The sequence below is a fragment of the Dama dama genome, chromosome 1 (assembly GCF_033118175.1).
Source record: "Dama dama isolate Ldn47 chromosome 1, ASM3311817v1, whole genome shotgun sequence".
Lineage (NCBI taxonomy): Eukaryota > Metazoa > Chordata > Mammalia > Artiodactyla > Cervidae > Dama > Dama dama.
Window position 1 is genome coordinate 76,425,994 of NC_083681.1, and position 20,862 is coordinate 76,446,855.

Below are 20,862 nucleotides of genomic sequence, written 5' to 3' on the forward strand. Positions count from 1 at the left end.
TTAGAACACAGTCCTTTCATGATGAATAGGTATCATTCTTCATTCCTCTGCAAATAACTGAGGCCCCAGGAACGTGCTACTTTCTAAATGGATTTCTTCAGGCTTCCCAACAATGTGACTGAATTTGTCCTCCTGGGACTCACACGGGATCCACACCTGCAGAAAGTACTCTTTGTTTTCTTTCTGTTCATTTTCCTGTTCACTGTCTTGGCCAATCTTTTCATCGTCACCATCTCCCTCAGCCCCACACTGTCCGCTCCCATGTACTTCTTTCTGACTCATTTGTCCTTGTTAGATGTCAACTCCATCAGCACCCCTAAAATGACTTTTGACCTGCTGTACCAGAGGAGAACCATCTCCTGGGGAGGCTGCCTGACTCAGCTCTTCATGGAGCACTTTCTGGGAGCGTCAGAGGTCATCGTCCTCACGGTCACGGCCTACGACCGCTACGTGGCCATCTGCAAGCCTCTGCACTACACGACCGTCATGCGCCAGGGGCTCTGCCGGCTCCTGGCATTGGTGGCCTGGACCGGGGGGATCCTGCATGCCTCCGTGCAGATTCTTTTCACAGGAGACTTGACCTTTTGTGGTACCAATGTCATTGATCACTTCATGTGTGATTACTACTCACTATTGGAAATTTCCTGCAGCGACACCTACAGGCTTGGAATGGTGGTGGCAGCCAACACTGGGGGCATGGCCTTGCTCATTTTTTTTCTGCTCCTCGTCTCCTACATAGTCATCCTGGGCTCCCTGAAATCCCATAGTCCTAAAGGACGATGCAAAGCCCTCTCTACATGTGGCTCCCACTTTACAGTAGTGATGCTCTTTTTTGGACCATGTGTGTTCACTTACACACGTCCTGTGGCCACTTACCCTGCAGACAAGTTGGTGACAGTGTTTTATGGAATCCTCACTCCCTTGTTAAATCCTATCATTTACACAGAAACACAGAAGTGAAAAATGCCATGAGGAGTTTGTTAAAGAAGAGAGTGACTTAGGCTGTTCATGATGCCAAGAGAATAATGATTTATATACACAGGGAAGATTATTTGTGTTGTAAGTTGTGGAAGACAATGAAGAATTTTTTCCATCATTGACAAAAATATAAGGCCCAGAAGTTAACATTTGTTGATTATTTAATATTGACTACACACATTTTAGGCATTTTGGTAAGCTTCAATATATTTTCCTGAGGTTTCCGTGTTTGTGTTATTAGATTCAGAATAAGCAATGGAAAAAACAACTATATACCCTTGGTTTGATGATTGTAAAGGAAGTTTTTCTCCATTATCTTAGCTACTTACCAATTTCTTCATATATGTTAATTGGATGAAATTGGCTTGTCCATAGAACTTTGATCTCAGAACTTCTTCTAGTTTTGCTTCACCTGATGTAAAGCAAATAAGGGATAGAAATTCTTAGGTAGATATGTGGAGAAGGGACAATCGAGGAAAGGAATAGCAGCTGGAGTTTTTTCTGTACTATGAACTAATCAAAAGGAAAGAGTAACTCACTCTCTGTGTATGTTAGTCCCTCGGTCGTGTCTAACTCTCTGAGACCTCATGGAATTTAGCTTGCCAGGCTCCTCTGTCCATGGAATTTTCCAGGCAAGAATACTGGGGTTGGTTGCCATTTCTTCCTCCAACTTATCTTCCTGACCCAGAGACTGAATTCATGTCTTCTGTTTCTCCTACATTGCAGGCAGATTCTTTTACCTCTGAGTCACTGGGGAGGACGGAATAATTCACTATCTCTAATTATTTTCTTAACAAAGAATAATTCAGAAAATTTGAAAGTATTCTTAATTTGCTCTATTTTGTTAAACACATTTATGACTCACATTTTTTTTTGTGTGTGTATAAAGGAAATACTTTCATTTTCATACCAAGACTTCAGGAACCAGTTGAAGCAACGTACACATCTTTTTATAAATCTCAACAAAAAAAGCATATGGGTAGGTTCCAAACTATTGTTCTGTAGGTCAGATACATATATTTACATTACATGAATGGTTTATTATCTATTAGGCACAAAGAGAAGCAAATAGAGGTTTACTAATTTACTAATTTACTTGACTCAAATCACATGTGTTTCCCCCAGTGTATGTCAGGAATATTACACTGGAATGCAGTTTCCTGTCAACAGTTTCACCTACGAAATATCAATCCAGGTCTTTAAAGCTCAGTCTTACTCTCTTTCAAATAAAGCAGAGTTGTCTGTTTTATGTTTAGGCCTACAGATGAGAAAATGATCTGCCGTCTTAATGACTGACTCTGTCCTTCAAGTAGATGGTGTCAGTGTGCTTAGCCTTGTCTCATAGGTAACAACATATTTCTGCAGTGCAAGTTTATTCTCTTTTTGGAGGTTTGTTATGCCACTTCACTTTTACAAAGACCAACATGAGTGTAGTAATGGAAACCTATAAAGACAAAGAATCTGAAAAAGTATATATACATATGTATACCCTGATGGCTCAGCTGGTAAAGAATTACCTGATGCAGGTGACACCAGCTCAATTCCTGAGTCAGGAAGATCCCCTGGAGAAGGGGTAGGCTCCCTACTCCAGTATTCATGGGCTTCCCTGGTGGCTCAGATGGTAAAGAGTCTGCCTGCAATATTGGAGACCTGAGTTCATATTCCTAGATCAGGAAGATCCCCTGCAGATGGGGAATAGCTACTGACTCCAGCACTTTTACCTGGAGAATCCTGTGGACAGAGGAGCCTGGCAGGCTATGATCTAGGGAATCGCAAAGATTTGGACACCACTGAGTAACTAAACTTTCAGTTTCATTTTTCTTCAAGGATAGGATAAGTCTTGAGTAAATGTGGTTTCTACTCTAGAGTAGTGAGAGCATTTAAAGAGCAAAAAACTAAGGCCAATGATTATATCTTAGGGGCTATATCAGAGGCTCAGTGAAGGAGTAAGATTAATGCAACACAAATTATAAATTGTCAACAGAACACTTGGAAGGTATGAGAACTGAAAAAGGAAATGCAAACAGTCTGGTATTCACAGTGGATGCAGTTTTACTAGATTGTCAGTAAATTTAAAGCTCGTTTAAGATCTTCCTTTACACATCCTCAAAAATCTGTCCTGGGGATAAACTACCATGTGACTATATTTCATTCATTAAAAATATATATTTAGGGAATAAGTGTGCTGTTCCTAAAAATCAGTGAGATATAATGTTTGGATCTGTTGTATAAACATATTTGGTTTAATCTGGAATATCATTTGATAAAAATGTTAGGTGTTAGTGAGGGAAGTGAGCTAACTACTGTTGAATACAAACTATGAGGCATACATCCCGACAGGCTCTTTATATACATTATTACTGTAGGAACAAGTATTGGTAAATAGATTTCTATCCATTTTATACAAGACAAAAGTGACTCAATAAAGTTAAGTAAGAATATGACGTCTTTTAGACTGCTTCCTCTACTCATCCCACTTCATGATGGGAAAATGTCACTTCCCACTTTCTCACTCCTTGTTGGGGAAATATCAAAACACAGGTCTGATCATTGGCCACATTGTGAAGACTGCCTTTGAGGCATTCTTCTATTTCTCTTTGGAGGGGGGATTTCTTTCCTTCATCTCTCTGTTAATCTCAATTTCCCAGGTTTGTCACACACTCCTGATTCCGTTTGTGTCAAGGAAAATCATCTGCTGATCTCTTTTTGGCAGATGCATTATCCTTCATGGACATCATGAAAAGTGGGGTACAATAGGCTCAAGAAACGAAATTCAAAGGCTGCATTTCAAAGGAAAGGTCACTTGGGTAAAAGAGATATTCAGAGGGGAAATAACCTAGAGCAGCCAACATCTGCTGAACGGGAGCTGCAGGCACACAGCGGTGGGACCTGGCCGCCGGGGAGACCTTCTGGACAGTGTACCAGCTGGATCCTGCAGCCTCTCCTTTCAGGAACCGGCCCTGAGAGTTTACTGCCCTGGCTGCGACCTGATGGGTTGAAGAGGGCTGTCCGGCTGTGTCTGTGCGGAGCTAGAAGTAGGTCTCGTTCACTGGCACCATGTCCCACTCCAGACTCTCGAGTCCTCTCCCTGAGTGCGGCCTTCCGCGCCCTGCCCGCGTGTCTGCAGTGCCCGCCCTTCTGGGCCCCCAGGATGGGAACCTTGCGTCCACAGTCTCATGTGCTCGCTTGCTCCTCTAGTTGCTTCCGGTTCCGGGTGCACTGTGCTTTTCACTTCCCCTTCTTCACTGGGCCTCCAATCGTCTAACCTCTTTTCAACTTAGCTTCTGGCCAGAGACCTCTCCTGGGATCTCAGCTCCCTCCTTGCCAGCCTGTGCCTGTCTGTCCCTGACTTTGACCTATGCGTCTATGCCCTGGTCCTCAAGTTCCCCTGCTGTTCTAGCTGCCTGTGATTCGCTTTCACTGAACGCTTTTGTGGTCACCCCATTTCCCTATGTCAACCTCCCAATCTAACTTCTTGTCCTTCAGTAACTGTTATGCCCGATGTCCAAATCCCCGAGCGGGAAGAGAGAAGGCTTCCAAGACAATGCAACTGGCAAAAAGGGGAAGTTTATTACTGACTCGAGCCAGGGCTCTCCGCGCAACCAACACAGTGGTGCGGGTCAGAGAGCCCCGAGCCCAAGCTGTTACACAAATTTATAGGGTGAGAAGCGGATTGGTTACACGTTTGCAAAGCAATTTCATTGGGACTTTCCTGGGGGTTTCCGCCCCGTTCCTAATTTCCTAATTGGCAACCAGCGGTCAGTATTAAGTGAAAGCTAATTGGTCCTAATTGGCTAATTGGTTGTATCCAGGTGGCCTGATAATCTTACCAAGTAGGAAGGCCTACTCCTAATCTAAGCTGCGTTACTCCTGCTCGCCTCACATTCCCCCCTGTCTGTTGTTCAAGTAGAGGAATCTTCCTCTTTTCCATCTTGGGCCACTGACACTATAAGTGAACCCAGCCAGGGGGAGTGTTTGAAACCAAGACTCAAACCATCTCTGCTGGGCTTCCCGTTCTCTCTTTTGGCTCGTAGGGAGGAAAGCCCTTGGCCTTGCAGAGATAGTGAAGCTTGGTTAAATTCCCCCGTATCTGAGGTACTTGGCCCTGGGGATTGCACCATACTCAGGGCTACCAAATCTCTGTTTCCTACGTCCCATTCCCGGGGCCCATCACAAGAGGTTACGCAGCTTCAGCTCCTGCAATAATCAGCAGGAGAATTAGGAGACCTCCCGGCGGACGAGTTTCAGTTTTAAAGGCGCGCTTTTTCCTGTTCTTCCGGTGTGGCTTGCTCCACGTGATTGCAGTGAACCCAGGGTCCAATTCTGTCGACCTTGACAGAAGTAGGAGTGGTAAGGAGAACAGCATAAGGGCCTTTCCATCTAGGTTACCCAAACTCAATCACCTGGGCCAATATCCTTGTGTATCTCTCGAATCAATTTCCAAACATGGTTATGTAGGACACACAGGAGGGGGTCTTCCATACAGAATCTCAAAAGGGCAGCTTATAAGGGGTGTTACGTGCCTGAAAGAGTGCAAAGGGAAGGAGGGTCACCCAGTCCCCGCCAGTCTCTGTTGCCAACTTTGTCATTCTCTCAACCTGTCCTGAGCTCTGGGGATTATATTCACAATGTAACTTCCATTTTGTCCCCAGAGCTTGGGCCAGCCCTTGTACAATCTGGCTCACAAAGGCAGGTCCATTATCAGAGCCCATAGTCACCAGCAGCCCGTACCTAAGCATTATCTCCTCTAAGATCTTTTTAGCAACCACTATTGCTGTCTCTCCCTTAGCGGGGAAGGCTTTCACCCACTCTGAGAAGGTATCTACCAGAACCAACATATAGCGATACCCGTTCTTGCCTGGCCTTACCTCAGTGAAATCTATCTCCCAGTGTTGCCCTGGTTCTTCCCCTCGGTACCTCGTCAGAGACTCTGGTATCTCAGGGGGAGGAGGGCAAGGGAGCCTGAAGTAGACCGTCACAAAATCAAAGCAGGCAAACTTCACCATGGTGTATGGTATCTGTCTCATCCAAAGAGGAGCAACCCCCTTGTAGAACGCCTTTAAGCCTTCTTCCTTATACATTTTGGGAGCTGCATCCCTCAGAGTGTTAGCATAACCTGGTTGGGTTTGAATTCGAACCGTAGCAGCTTCCATAGGAGCCAGCAGCAAAGAATTCAGCACTGGCAGAGGCAGCCAAATACAGTGATGTGCGCCATAGATAGGCATTCTCCTCTCCAAGCATGTAAAAGCCAATCTTGCAGAGCCCCTGCAGGGAGGAGCCAGTGAGGGTCGGGGCCCATCCTTTGGCCAAACCACGGAAACCGTTCTCTTTGAGTGTAACTGAAAATCAGTTAAGAATGCCCTTGTACTTCTGTGGGTCCACCTGCATACGGCATTTCACTAAATCCAGAGGAACAACAGCAGTGTGTGTCAGACCACAACTTAAGACCCCACCAGAGCCACACAGTGCATAAAACTTCGCAGAGCCATATTCACAACTGTACTCTTCTACCGCGGCAGCTCCCGCTTTCCTTTGCCCATCTTTTACATAGCCGCTTCCATCGGTGAACCATACTAGCTCACTGTTGTCTAGGGGTACATCAGTTAAGTCTTTTCGTGCCGCCAGGGCCTCAGCCAGTATGTCGCTGCAATCATGGAGCTACAAACAGCTGGAATGGCTTATTTGGGTTAGGCAGGGCAAGGGCTGGGGCTTCTAGTAGGGCCCGTCTGAGTGTCTGGAAAGCCTGTTTCATTGGCTCAGTCCAAGTCCAATTTGGGGTCTCTTTACTTCCCTCATACAAGGGCCGGGCCTTCTCAGCAAACCCCATGATCCACAGTCTGCAATATCCAACAGTCCCCAGAAACTCTCTCACCTGGCGGGGGGTCTTGGGCCTTCATGGTCTGGGTTAGCCACCTTTGCCCCTGCCTGATCTTATACCCCAAACAGGTGACCTCTTGCCAGGCTATTAATTGTGTAGCAGAAGGACCTCTGGGTGGCAAGTCTGATATTCGTAGAGGTCCTCCCTCAGAGCCTCTTGAACCTCTGTGGGATTACTGGTTGGCCTTCCCCCTCGGCCCACTCAAAGGCAAATATCTCCTGGCTCTGGGCCGCCAGGGGTAGGCTGAAAAAGACATCTTTCAAGTCCAACACAGTGTACCAAGTGTACTCAGGCAGCAAACTGCTCAGGAGGGTATACGGGTTAGAGACAGTGGGGTGTATGTCACTCACCCATTTGTTGACTTCTCGCAGGTAATCTGTCCCCCCTGGCTTCTTCACTGGCAGTAAGGGGGTGTTCCAAGGGGATTGACACCGCTTGAGAATTCCAGCATCCATGAGACGTCGAATGTGGGGAGTGATCCCCCGCCGAGCTTCCTGGCTCATGGGGTACTGTCTCACCCTCACAGGAGTTGCCTAGGCCTTTAGCTTGATGACGACCGGATGTCTGTTTGGCCAGTCCCATCCCTGCCGTTTCAGCCCAGGCCAACGCGTATTTATTCATCTCTTAAGGCTAAGGATAAGACATGTGACTGTCATTCTCCCAGCTCTGTAATCAGTACTGCTATGACACAGGAATGGGATCTCATTTCTCTCCATTTCCTGCTTTAACCACTCTCTCCCCAAGAGTTCTCACCTGCTTAAGCCCCTCTCTAGAAGGGACAGATGTTTTCACAGTATCATCAATAGCCCACCGCTGATCAGCAAGGTAAACTGCCACAGCTGTGAGTGAGTCCTCAGGTGCAAAGAGAGCAAGAACTTTCTGGGTCTGATCTCCACCATAGAGAGGTACAAAGCCTACATTTGACAGGCTAATAGGATCCAGATTTTCAGGGTCCCAACACCTCAGATCTAACATGTAATCTTCAGCAGAATTTTCCAGTTCCTCATGACTGCAATTATCCAACATATCCACAGGGAATGCCATCGGTAGTATTCAACAAGTCTCTTCCAAGTAGAGGCGCTGGGCATCCTGGCATCACCAAAAACGAGTGGGACACCTGGTGGGTCCCCAGATCTACTTTTCGTTACCCAGGACTCGGGGAGGGGTGCCGAGTCTTGACTCCCTAGTCACTGTCTTCCCCCGCATATAGAACTCGAGTTCCAGGGGAGATTCTCTCTCTGGGTCGTACCTCTCCTCAGGTCCCTCTTAGCACACTCGTTTTTCCAGTGCCCCTGTTCTCTGCAGTAGGCGCACTGATCTTTCTTTAGGGCCTGCCTTTTTGATTTCTGTTTTTCTCTCGTCCAGGGGTCTCAAGGTTCCCTCAATTCTGTTCTGGCTTTTATCCCCGCAAAAAGAATCTGGGCTAGCTCCCTCTGGTTCTTCCGGTTTTCCCTCATTCTATATTCTCTATCTTCCTTCCTGATCTTCTCAGCTAATGCCCTTTCCTCCTGTTGAATTCGTTCTTCCCTTTCTTCTGGGGTCTCCCTATTATTAAATACCTTTTCAGCTGCTTTCAATAAATTCTGTATCGTCTGTTCTCCCAATCTCTCTATCTTTTGTAATTTCTTCCTAATATCTGGGGCTGCCTGATTCACAAACGCTAACAGAACTGCAGCACGTGACTCCTCAGCCTGGGGGTCCATAGGTGTATATTGCCTGAAAGCTTCCATCAGGCTCTCTAGGAAGGCTGCTGGGCTCTCAGTGGGCTCTTGCCTTACTAAATTTACCTTTGCCAAATTTGTCGGCTTTCTTGCTGCGGCCCGCAGGCCAGCCATTAGAGTCTGGCGGTACACTCGGAGACGCTCCCTACCTTCCGCTCGCTCAAAATCCCAGTTAGGCTGCAACAGAGGAAACCCCTCGTCCAAGAAATGAGGCTGGGCGGTTGGCCTCCCGTTTGCCCCTGGGACCCATTTCCGCGCTTCTGCCAGAGTTCGCTCCTGCAACAGCTGCTGACAATCGTTGTGAAAGTCACTGAAACTCCTGAAAAGAGTAGGAATTGAACTAGAGACAATGCCAGCACACACACAAACAGGGACAAACACGGAGAGCCAAAGACAAACACACGGACAGACAAACGTCAGCCGACAACACAGCGCTGGGTTTTTGGGCCCCCTGACCAGACTCGGAATCAGGAGAGGAACTCTCCTTCCCACAGAGCCGGCTGCCTTCCAGAGCGCTCACTGGCCTCGGCCTTATGCCGGCTGGAGAAAGCTTTCTCCTGTGCCAGATACCTTCCTGCTTCACAGAAGGGCCCCAGAATTACTCTGGACTTTTCCTGTGCCTGATACCTTCCTGCTTTACAGCAGAGCCCTGGAATTACTCTGGACTTCCTGTGCCAGATACCTTCCTGCTTCACAGCAGGGCCCCGGAATTACTCTGGACTTCCTGTGCCAGATACCTTCCTGCTTCACAGCAGGGCCCCGGAATTACTCTGGACTTCCTGTGCCAGATACCTTCCTGCTTCACAGCAGGGCCCCAGAATTACTCTGGACTTCCTGTGCCAGATACCTTCCTGCTTCACAGCAGGGCCCCGGAATTACTCTGGACTTCCTGTGCCAGATACCTTCCTGCTTCACAGCAGGGCCCCAGAATTACTCTGGGCTTTTCCTGTGCCAGATACCTTCCTTCTTTACAGCAGGGCCCCAGAATTACTCTGGACTTCCTGTGCCAGATACCTCCCTGCTTCACAGCAGGGCCCCGGAATTACTCTGGACTTCCTGTGCCAGATACCTTCCTGCTTCACAGCAGGGCCCCAGAATTACTCTGGACTTCCTGTGCCTGATACCTTCCTGCTTCACAGCAGGGCCCCGGAATTACTCTGGACTTCCTGTGCCAGATACCTTCCTGCTTCACAGCAGGGCCCCAGAATTACTCTGGACTTCCTGTGCCAGATACCTCCCTGCTTCACAGCAGGGCCCCGGAATTACTCTGGACTTCCTGTGCCAGATACCTTCCTGCTTCACAGCAGGGCCCCAGAATTACTCTGGACTTCCTGTGCCAGATACCTTCCTTCTTTACAGCAGGGCCCCGGAATTACTCTGGACTTTTCCTGTGCCAGATACCTCCCTGCTTCACAGCAGGGCCCTGGAATTACTCTGGACTTCCTGTGCCAGACACCTTCCTGCTTCACAGCAGGGCCCCGGAATTTACTCTGGGCTTTTCCTGTGCCAGACACCTTCCTGCTTCACAGCAGGGCCCCAGAATTACTCTGGACTTCCTGTGCCAGACACCTTCCTTCTTTACAGCAGGGCCCCGGAATTACTCTGGACTTTTCCTGTGCCAGATACCTCCCTGCTTCACAGCAGGGCCCCAGAATTACTCTGGACTTCCTGTGCCAGACACCTTCCTTCTTTACAGCAGGGCCCCAGAATTACTCTGGACTTCCTGTGCCAGATACCTTCCTGCTTCACAGCAGGGCCCTGGAATTACTCTGGACTTCCTGTGCCAGATACCTTCCTGCTTCACAGCAGGGCCCCAGAATTACTCTGGACTTCCTGTGCCAGATACCTTCCTGCTTCACAGCAGAGCCCTGGAATTACTCTGGACTTACTGTGCCAGACACCTTCCTGCTTCACAGCAGGGCCCCAGAATTACTCTGGACTTACTGTGCCAGACACCTTCCTGCTTCACAGCAGGGCCCCAGAATTACTCTGGACTTCCTGTGCCAGATACCTTCCTGCTTCACAGCAGGGCCCCAGAATTACTCTGGACTTCCTGTGCCAGATACCTTCCTGCTTCACAGCAGGGCCCCGGAATTACTCTGGACTTCCTGTGCCAGATACCTTCCTGCTTCACAGCAGGGCCCCAGAATTACTCTGGACTTCCTGTGCCAGATACCTTCCTGCTTCACAGCAGGGCCCCGGAACTTACTGTGGGCTATTCCTGTGCCAGACAGCTTCCTGCTTTACAGCAGGGCCCTGGAATTACTCTGGACTTCCTGTGCCAGACACCTTCCTTCTTTACAGCAGGGCCCCAGAATTACTCTGGACTTACTGTGCCAGATACCTTCCTGCTTCACAGCAGAGCCCTGGAATTACTCTGGACTTCCTGTCCGGCCTGAGACAATGCCGGCACACACACAAACACGGAGAGCCAAAGACAAACACACGGACAGCTGACAACACAGCGCTGGGTTTTCGGGCCCCCTGAGTTTTCCTGAGCACCGGTGCTATTATCTATCCTTCCCCTCTGTCCTGGAAGTGTTCTCTTCCCCCGGTAAAGGGATCCCGGCTGAGCCCCCAAATGTTATGCCCGATGTCTGAATCCCCGAGGGGGAAGAGAGAAGGCTTCCAAGACAATGCAACTCGCAGGAAGGGAAGTTTACTACTGACTTGAACCAGGACTCTCCGCCCGCAACCAACACAGTGGTGTGAGTCAGAGAGCCCCAATCCCAAGCTGTTACACAAATTTATAGGGTGAGAAGCGGATTGGTTACACGTTTGCAAAGCAATGTCATTGGTCAATACTTTCGCGTGTGCGGGACTTTCCTGGGGATTTTCGCCCCATTCCTAATTTCCTAACTGGCAACCAGCGGTCAGTATTAAGTGAAAGCTGATTGGTCCTAATTGGCTAACTGGTTGTATCCAGGTGGCCTGATAATCTCACCAAGGAGGAAGGCCTACCCCTAATCTAAGCTGCGTTACTCCTGCTCACCTCACAGTAACAGGACTCCCATTTATCCAATGCGAGATCTCGAAGAAGCCCAAGTACAGTGATTTGCCTTTACATATGTAATATATTCTTGCTAATTTTTACCTCTGCTGTGAATTAAATCGGGCTTCCCAGGTGGTGCAGTGCTGATAAAGGAGATGCAAGAGAGACTGTTTGATCCCTGGATCAGAAAAATCCCTGGGAAAAGGAAATGGCAGCCCACTCCAGTATTCTTGCCTGGGAGAGCTCATGGACAGAGGAGCCTGGCGGGCTACAGTCCGTGGGGTCACAAAGAGTCAGACCCAACTGAGCGACCGAGCACAATCACTGAAGTAATGATATTCTGTTTGGCATGGGTAGCACCTTGAAGAACTATAAAGGTGCTATTTCTATAGAGCTTTTCCCTTTGTTATGCCACAGAGTTAACATTTATATTTATATTTGTATTTTGAAGCACTATTGGATTTGTTTAGTAGTTCTAACAGGTTTGGTGCAATTATTCGCATTTTCTATATGTAAGATTGTCTCCTCTGTACTCTGTTAGATATGGCTACTTGCTTTTAGTAACATGCATATGAGGTTTATGCACGTCAATGTGTTCATCAGTAAGTTACTCATGTGATTGCTGAGTAATATTTTGATTTATGGATGTACCACAGTTTATTTTTTCTCAGTTAACAGGTATTTTGGCTGTTTCCAGTTATTTGAACTTATAATAAAAGTTGTTCTAAATATTCAGAACTGGACATGGAACAACTGTTTCCAAATACGAAAAGGAGTACATCAAGTCTGTATATTGTCACCCTGCTTATTTAACTTATATGCAGAGTACATCATGAGAAACTCTGGGCTGGAGGAAGCACAAGCTGGAATCAAGATTGCCGGGAGAAATATCAATAACCTCAGATATGTAGATGACACCACCCTTATGGTAGAAAGTGAAGAAGAACTAAAAAGCCTCTTGATGAAAGTGAAAGAGGAGAGTGAAAAAGTTGGCTTAAAGCTCAACATTCAGAAAACCAAGATCATGGCATCTGGTCCCATCACTTCATGGGAAATAGATGGGGAAACAGTGGCTGACTTTATTTTTGGGGGTGCTCCAAAATCACTGCAGATGGTGATTGCAGTCATGAAATTAAAAGACACTTACTCCTTGGAAGGAAAGTTATGACCAACCTAGATAGCATATTAAAAAGCAGAGACATTATTTTGCCAACAAAGGTCCTTCTAGTCAAAGCTATGGTTTTTCCAGTGGTCATATTCAGATGTGAGAGTTGTACTATAAAGAAAGCTGAGTGCTGAAGAATTGATGCTTTTGAACTGTGATGTTAGAGAAGACTCTTGAGAGTCCCTTGGACTGCAAAGAGATCCAACCAGTCCATCCTAAAGGAGATCAGTCCTGGGTGTTCATTGGAAGGACTGATGGTTGAAGCTGAAACTCCATTATTTTGGCCACCTGATGGGAAGAGCTGACTCATTGGAAAAGACCCTGATGCTGGGAAAGATTGAGGGCAGGAGGAGAAGGGGATGACAGAGGATGAGATGGTTGGGTGGCATCCCTGACACAATGGACATGGGTTTGGGTGGACTCCGGGAGTTGGTGATGGACAAGGAGGCCTGGCATGCTGCAGTTCATGGGGTCGCAAAGAGTCGGACATGTCTGAGTGACTGAACTGAACTGAACTGATAATGCATCTAAGAGGGTTTCCCCTTGTTTTGTAGGTTAACTGCTTCTGATATGTGAACTCAGCTCCTGTTCAGACTAGATGGAACCAAGGAACAGTATTTCTTATTTTGTCCCCTTGGGCCTCACTCTTTCTTTTTATATTTTGACAGTGGTGGGCCACCTGCACATTATCATGACTAAAACTCTCAGTAAGACCTTGAACTCATAGACATAAATGCCTGGGGCTGTGGGTATGTGTTTTACTGCTGGTGGTGTCCTGGGTTGGAGGTTTCCTGCACTCAGTAATGCAACTTAGCACTATTTATGGGTTCCCATTCTGTGGCCCCAAAGTCACTGATCACTTTATGTGTAACATGAACCCTTATTGAAACTGATATGTACTAACACCTATATTATTGGCCTCTTAGTATTGGCCAATGGAGGACTGATCTGCACTTTTGTGTTTCTGCTCTTATTGATCGCCTATGGAGTCATCCTGTACTCTCCGAAGAACCCGAGTCAGGAGGAGGGCTGAAAGCCCTTCACACCTGTGGTTCCCACATCTCTGTGGTTGTCTGCTTCTTTGTTCTTGTAGTTTTATATATGGAAGACCTGGTAAGACCTTTCCTGTTAAAAAATAATTGAGTGTCTCTTATACAGTCATAATTCTCATACTGAACTCATTAATCTACAGTCTAAGAAATTCTGAAATGACTAATGCTATATAAATAAGCTCTGGAGAGAAAAAAGGCAGACCAAGTTTTAAATTAGTGCATTATCCATTTTGAAGTTAGTGAATTAGCATTAGGGCCAATCTCCTTAGAATGTAAAAGTCTTCATAAATTTGATACATACTTTTCATTTCTTTAACAGATTACTGACAATTATAATTAAATTATGTGTTCATGCTATTTATTAATAGCAATTCCCTGATGGTATGTAAACTGACTAACATTTAGTTTATCATTGAATCTTGAAAGGTAGCACACATTTAAACTAGGGAGTCAATAAATAATATGTCACAAATTAGTCAATGAAATTTTTATAGTTACTAATTTTACATTAATTTTTATTTACTCTTATTTTTTCTTATTCTTGTTTTTATTGTTAGATTCTTATTTTTTAATCTTTCTATTTATTGTACTAGTTAAAATATATTGTGTGGATAGAGTGTTTTTTTCCTCAGTTTCATTTGTATTCATATGAAATTTTAGCATAATATTTATTTTAATTTTTTAAATAAGAAAAAATTCTATTCTAATAATGGAATTCATGCAAAATGAAATCATGTAGAATAAAACTTATCCCCATCATAACCCACATTCTTCTAGTCCTTTCAGATGCAGTCACTGTATTCTCTTTCTCAGATTTCTCAATTTATAATCTGCAAATACAAGCATATTTTCATTTATGTGTTTGTGTTTCTGCTTCAGTGTATACATTTTTCATTTTACCGCACATCCTCCTGGAGATCTGTGCATGCCAATTTACTTAGATCCTAACTCAGTCTAGTTAGTTCCTACTACTTAACTCTTTCATGCAGCTATACTAAAATTGATGCATCTGGTCATTTTCATGTTTTCTTCAGTTTTTTTCAATGTTTAGTAATTCTGTGATGAAGCTTTTTAAATTTTGTCTGTATGAGTTCCAAGAAGTGGAACTGTTGAGTCAGTTATTTTATGTATTTAAATTTTGACATTTATAATTATTGTCAGAATGCCATCTGTTTGGGCACCTTTTCATGTGTTTCAAGGCATTTATATTCCCTTTTCATGAACTGCTTATAAATTAACTTCATATATTTTCTTTGATTGCTGATCTTTTCCATTTGATTTGGATAGTGTGGCCACTTTAACAATATTTTCCTTTCTTACTCCAGTTCATGACAATTGGGCATCCTTCTTTGTTCCTTTAATTTCTTTCATTGATGTCATATACTTTTCAGTGTACCAGATTTTCACTTCCATTATTTACTTTATTCCTATGTATGTTATTCTTATTGATACTACTTTAAATGGGATTAGTTTCTTAATTTTATTTTATATATTTTATTGTGAAATATGTAAATGCAACTCATTTTTATAGGTTGATTTTGTACCCTAAAAATTTGTTGGATTTACTTATTAGATCCAGCAATTTTGGTTCAGTTGTCTGTATTTTCTGTATAAAGATTATGCCTATTCTGTACACTGTTAAATATGGATTTTTCTCATAGTATTATATATTTGAGATTTATGCACATCCTTGTGTTTGTCAGTAGTTTATTCATTTTATTGCCAATTAGCATTCCATTTTGTGGATGTATCACAGTCCTTTTAACCTTTTTTTAATTAAGAGATATTTTGCCTGTTTCCAGCCATATTAACTTATGATTAAAATTACTGTAAATATGCATGTAAACATTTAAAGAAACAAGCAAACAGATTCAGAAAAAATAGAAAATAATGATTTTTGAGGTGCTGCTGCTGCTGCTGCTAAGTCGCTTCAGTCATGGCCGACTGTGTGACCCCATAGCTGGCAGCCCACCAGGCGTTCCCGTCCCTGGGATTCTCCAGGCAAGAACACTGGAGTGGGTTGCCATTTCCTTCTCCAATGCATGAAAGTGAAAAGTGAAAGTGAAGTCGTTCAGTCGTGTCCGACTCTTAGCAACCCCATGGGCTGCAGCCCACCAGGCTCCTCCATCCATGGGATTTTCCAGGCAAGAGTGCTGGAGTAGGGTGCCATTGCCTTCTCCGTTTGAGGTACTAGATATAAGAATTAAGTGGCAGCGATCACTGAGAGATGGAAATTTAGTTGAGTTCCAAGTGTTTCCCTGTTCATTACTTTTAAAATGTCTCATGTTGTTGTACGGAGAGGGATACATAAAAAAACAAACAAACAAACAAAAAAAAACCCAATAGACTTTCGGAGTTGAAGATAGGAGGTTCAGGGTCTGAGGACACCCAGGCAGCCAAATTTATGATAGTAAAATATGCAGAGGATACAACTACAGTTCTGGAGTCTTGAGGGGGTTGTGGGAGAGAGAGAGATTATTCACTACTCAGGTTTCATCAGAGTACTGACCTGTCCTTGCATTTGAGGAAAATACCTGAGGCTGGAGGGAGATTTACCCAGAAAGATTACAAAGATGGCTTGGAGCTCACATTAGGCCTGGAATAGTGCTTATTCTCACCAGCTGGGAAACCTCATTGTTCACAAGGACAGTGCTGTTGGTTGAATACTCAGAAAGATTTTACATCAGTAGTGGGACATGATTAGTCCTTGATTGAGCACTTCTCAGGATGTGACTCAAAAACCATATTAACAAGTTAAAAAATAATCCCAAAAGAAAGCATCCAAAGGAATCAAAAGAATTATGTTCAGGATTTTGTGTATTTGCTAATGTGAGAAATTGATCTCACTATTTTCCTTGTGATGCCCTTGTTTCTTTCTCTGTGAAGGGTTATTCCGGGGGCACGCTGTCTTCTCCCTTCTGTGAAAGTGTTTATGTAAGATTGGTACCATTTATGGATTAGTTGTTATAGAGCTGATTGATGAAAGGCACATGAGAATGACATTTTGAGGGGAAAATAATTCTGAGCATTGATTTATTTAGATGTTATATTATCCCAGCTTTTAGTTATTTCGCTCTGTGTGATTAGAAAGTTGTCTTTTTCATAGCAGTGCTTCATTTTCTTTTCTTGGCAAGTATACATCTGTGAATTCATTTGTAATATCATTGTATCATCTTTTCAAGATCTCTAGAATCGAGAGTGATGGCTCTTTCTTCAATATTTGTTTTAAATCTACCATTTTAACCATTTTATTTATTTATTTTGAAATTTCGTTTATATCCCTGCATCCAGTCTTAGTTCCGCCTTCAGGACGTCTGCTGTCTCACGCAGGATCAGTCTTTGCAGCGTGTCAACTCTCTGAGCGCACAGGCTCACAAGTTGCAGCGGGAACTCATGGGCTCCACATCCACTCCAGCATTCTTGCCTGGAAAACCCCAGGGACAGAGGTGCCGTGTGGGCTACAGTCCATGGTGTCGCAGAGAGCTGGACGTGCCTGAGCGACCTGCACAAACACACGTGTGGGGTCTCAGTTCCCCAACTAGGGACTGAACCCAGATCCCTTGCACTGTGGGGATCCCCTGGTGGCTCAGACGGTAAAGAATCTGCCTGCGATGCGGGAGGCCTGGGTTCCATCCCTGGGTGGGGAAGATCCCCTGGAGGAGGGCATGGCAGCCCACTCCAGCATTCTTGCCTGGAGAATCCCATGGACAGAGGGGTCTGGCGGGCTACAGTCCATGGGGTCGCACGGAGTCGGACACGACTGAGCGACCGCGCACACAGCTCCTGCTCCATAAGGTGGATTATTAACTATTGGACCATCAGGGGATTCCCCCTCTCTTCAATTCTGATTCTGATATATATTTTCTTTTCTTTTTTTTCCTTAGTACATTTCGCTAGAAATGTATCAATTTAAAGTTCAAAGACCTCATTATTGGTTTTAAATAGATTTATTATTTTTAATGAATTCCTCTTTACATGATGTCTGTGTTCTTAATACTGTTTCCAACTACAATGCTCTCTAGGTTTATTTTAATTTTTCTTTTCTAGTATCTTGAGACAAAAGCTGAGCTCATTTCTTAAAATATTTATTGTTTTCTAATGTTTGCATATAAAGAAAACTCTACATTTCTTTCTAAGCACTCTTTTAGTTGCATCCAGCTAATATATACATATTATATTATCCTTTATGTGTGTGTGTATACATATATGGATACATATATTTTTTTTTTCCCTAGATATGTGTGTTCGATCGTGTTTGACTCTTTGTGACCCCATGGACCCATGGACCGTAGCCCAGCAGGTCCTCTGTCCATGAGATTTCCCAGGCAACAATACTGGGGCAGGTTGCTATCTTTCAGTCCAGGGGATCTTCCTGACCCAGGGATCAAACCAGCGTCTCTTGTAACTCTTGTACTGGGAGGCAAGTTCTTTACCACTAGCACCACCTGGGAAGTCCTGCTTTTTAGACGCCTTTAATATAGATTATTTTATATAATGTGTATCATTATCTTTCTGTAGAAAATGTCTGAAAATTTACACAGGTAATTTTAGGCTTGTTTTGCTTAATTTGTAAATGAAAAATGTTATATTTTCCTTTTATTTAAATATTTACATATATGCTATATACATATATGATGTAAATATAGATATGTGCTGTATGATTTAAATCCTTAAAAATGCACAGCAACTTCTGTCACAGCCTAGGGTGTTTTCTACTTTGGCAAAGTCCACGTGAGGACTTTGAGATAAATGGAGTAACCCCACAAATGTTTTCTCTTTCACCATTTTGATACTAAAACAGATTCTATCAACTTGTCTGCCTGAAATCATATGACAACCTTTATCTGCATTTGAAATAAACCTTAAATAACTTATTCTGAAGTTAGCATTAATAATATTTGGAAATAAATTCAGATATTATCTTCAAAGACAAAGCTTAAACTTAGAAGAATATTTGCCTATTTTTAAGGTTTGATTTAAGCTAGAAAGTTTTTATGTATTTCATTTCTGTCCAGATTTGATTTTCCCTTTTGGTGATATGGTCTCAATTTACACTTTATGCTTTTTTCCCCCAGAGGGCAGGATTCTATATTATAAGTCCTGTTCCGCATGGTGATTGTTCTGGTAACATCTCTGGAGATAACGACTCTACCCTCAAAATTATGATTAATGTTCCAATGAATTTAATTAGACAAAAATCACCCTTGGAGATGGACCTACTGAAAGCCTCACCTGTATGTACTGCAGTTAAATATAGACCAAGTGTTGACAGCCCTTTGCCTTTAACCTGAGGAGTGTTTGTCTGCAGTAGCAATCACATGACAGACTTCTACTAGAATTAAAATGATGGACTCAGAACATAATAAAGTGCATATATGAAATCATTCCCATCCTTCAAGAAACCCAAAATTCAACAATGCTGTTTGAAGACAGGACAATATAAGTGAGAATCAAAATTTTGCAAAGTCCATTTCACTTTCACCAGTATAGACACAAGCAGCAAATTAATTTTTTTTTACTTTAATCAATCCTTACATAATTTGAAGATTTCTCTCTCTCTCTCTCTCTCTCTCTCTCTCTGATTAAAATGGTGATTTAACATTTGTTTGTTATCAGGACAAATTCTGATGATAGTAAACATTTTGAGCTTCTTTTCACAATCAAGATTCAGAGTTCCTTAGGTAACAGGACATTCATATTCATTTTGAAAATTCCAATAATTGAAAAGTTTTTTTTTTCTGAATGTCTGAGATGAATTACACTTCCTGAAAGATTGACTCAAAATCCAGTGATGCTGAATGTACCTTGCTCATTATTTTGCCAGAGATGGCATCAGTGCATGAAGGACTAATGGCATCAGTGCATGAAGGACTAAAGAGATGGCACCAGAGCTCAGAACATGGATTGAATAACTTTCATCTTCTGCAGGTAACCCAGGAAGTGTATTCAGACACAAAATTCTTAACGAGGCTTTCTGTTTTGTAAGAGTACATTGGTGGAGTGAGAATTAAATCCTTTCAAAGTTTTCCTTTGTGATTTTCATAATCAGCCGTGTTAGGATTCCTTCATGATTATTAAATAGGTAAAAACTGATTCTATTTGGTGATACACCTTTTGGATAATTTCATATTCTAATGATCTGAAAAAAATTTACCATCCACAAAGTACTCTTAGAAATTAATTTCAAGGTTAATGATTTGGCAGTATTTTCATTTCAGGTTTTTATAACTCTGACCCTACTTTCAATGTTTATGTTCTCTAAATATAGCATGCTAATCTGTTAAAATTAAATGATGAGGTAGCTTCCATATATCTTGACTGATTGACTTCCAAGAACTCAAGCAAATACTGTACTAAGCAAGCTGTGACTTCAAGTCCTACTTTTCTATTCACAGAAGAGCTTCAGCATCCGATCATATGTTTGTTGGTCGTTCAGAGGCATTTTTCCTCTGTTTGTTGATATTTTAATTTATTTCATATTTTTATCTTTTGTTAGTTAATTGCTTACAGATCTTTACTTTTGAAAATAATTCTGTGCATATCATCTAACATGTGTATGTTCAGACTATTTTGTCCATTGGTGTTTTGCTATACTTTCCTAAGTTCTTAAAATATTTGAAATTTTCAGATATATTTGTTTGAGATTAATTGATCGGTTAAGAAGTTTCTCCTAACCCTAGAAGGAGGAAAGTCACCTCTTTCATGAAATGGACATTAAATCTTGCTTTACTTCTTTTTAAAACTTTAATCAGCTTTTATTTTTGTGTGAGATATTAGCTATATGTACAATTTAAAGATTCTAGATAGAAAATTAGTTGCAGGGCTTCACTCATTTAGTGTTCTTTTCCCACATTTTTTTTTTTTATTTACTTGCCTATCTATTAGTTTGTGGTCAAGGAAGATGATTTAGTCAGCCTTGTATTATAGTATCTGAAAGTACCCAAACATAATAAACCACAAGGACTATTCGTTGAATAAAAAACAAATTATTGTAAGATTTTAGGAAGTCACTTTTAATAATTGTATTTATAGATAATGCTGTCCTGAACTCTGGAATAAGACATACAGAAGAACCT

General features: G+C 43.1%; 1 pseudogene; it reads right to left on the reverse strand.

Annotated features, from left to right (window-relative positions):
* Positions 1-5,158: 5,158 nt before the first annotated feature.
* LOC133062925 (solute carrier family 25 member 3-like) lies at positions 5,159-7,477 on the reverse strand (annotated as a pseudogene).
* Between the last annotated feature and the right edge of the window lie 13,385 nt (positions 7,478-20,862).